Raw genomic sequence first — 1,162 nt, forward strand, 5'->3', positions numbered from 1 at the left:
AGAGAGAGAGAGAGAGAGAGAGAGAGAGAGAGAGAGAGAGAGAGAGAGAGAGAGAGAGAGAGCTGTAGTTTGAGTTGTCTGGAAACCAGAATTACAGAATCAGTTTTTCCCAGCCACAGCCAAGGTGGAGCTCATGGATCATGGTGCAGTGTGCACAATCCCCTAGCTTGGTGGAACATGCTATGGCTTAGAGACCACAATAAAAGCAGAGATGTGGGCACAGGAGCCACCTCCAGGGCCTTGTCTTATGCCTCTGTGATTAAGTGGTGGCAATCCACTTAACAGGTCAACCACATTAGGCAGGGTGTATGATTTGGTCTTGGAAAAATTGAATTCCCTGAAAGTATAGTTAGCAACAGTTTTCCGGGCCAGCTTGGTCTTGGAGCAGAAGGACTGGAAACAGCAGCTCTATACCTGGGGGCAGCAGGGTACCACTGCTTCAAGCTCTGGACTAGAAGGAGCACACAGAGGAAAGCAAGGTTGTCTCTCACCTCCCTTTGTCCTAACACTTCACATTCTGTAACCACTGTGCAGCCTCCATGCATCCAAACGTCTCGGGAATGGCGTTTTATCTCGACAGATGTGGCTTACAGGCGTATAAGTGGCACCTACTGGGAATGTAATGGGATGATTTCCTGGGCTCTAAATCTTGACAAAGCGTTTCCTGTGTGGATCCAGATGAAGACCACGAAGCGTGCAAACACAGACGTCTCCATCAGATATACAACAAGAGGCTTGTGCAGAAAGGCCTCGTCTATTCTGCCAGCATCTCTTCCCCTCTCTTGAGAATGAAGTCACTAGACCATGATGGTGTGGGTAGCAGGTGGGATCCCCATTAGCCCTGAGTTCTAACTAGAGTTTATGGAGAGTAAGATCCTAGGTGTGGGGCATATGCAATCTTCTGCGCTTTTATAATTACAGCAATATTTCATAAAAAGTAGACTGTGTGATGCTGCCTCTGTGGAGATATAGTGCAAGGAAGAAAATGTGATTTCCAGACTTACACACACTGGAGTGCAAGGCTGAGTTCTGCTTCCACCTTTATGTATGGTACCTGAACCCGCAGCTAGAAGCCAGAGTCCCCTCGTCTCTCTTCTCTCCCTGCAAGCCACATGCTTTTTCACTAGCCTTGCAGAACTTAGAAAGAATACACCAGGAGGGA

The sequence above is a fragment of the Microtus ochrogaster genome, chromosome 19 (assembly GCF_000317375.1).
Source record: "Microtus ochrogaster isolate Prairie Vole_2 chromosome 19, MicOch1.0, whole genome shotgun sequence".
NCBI classification, from domain to species: Eukaryota; Metazoa; Chordata; class Mammalia; order Rodentia; family Cricetidae; genus Microtus; species Microtus ochrogaster.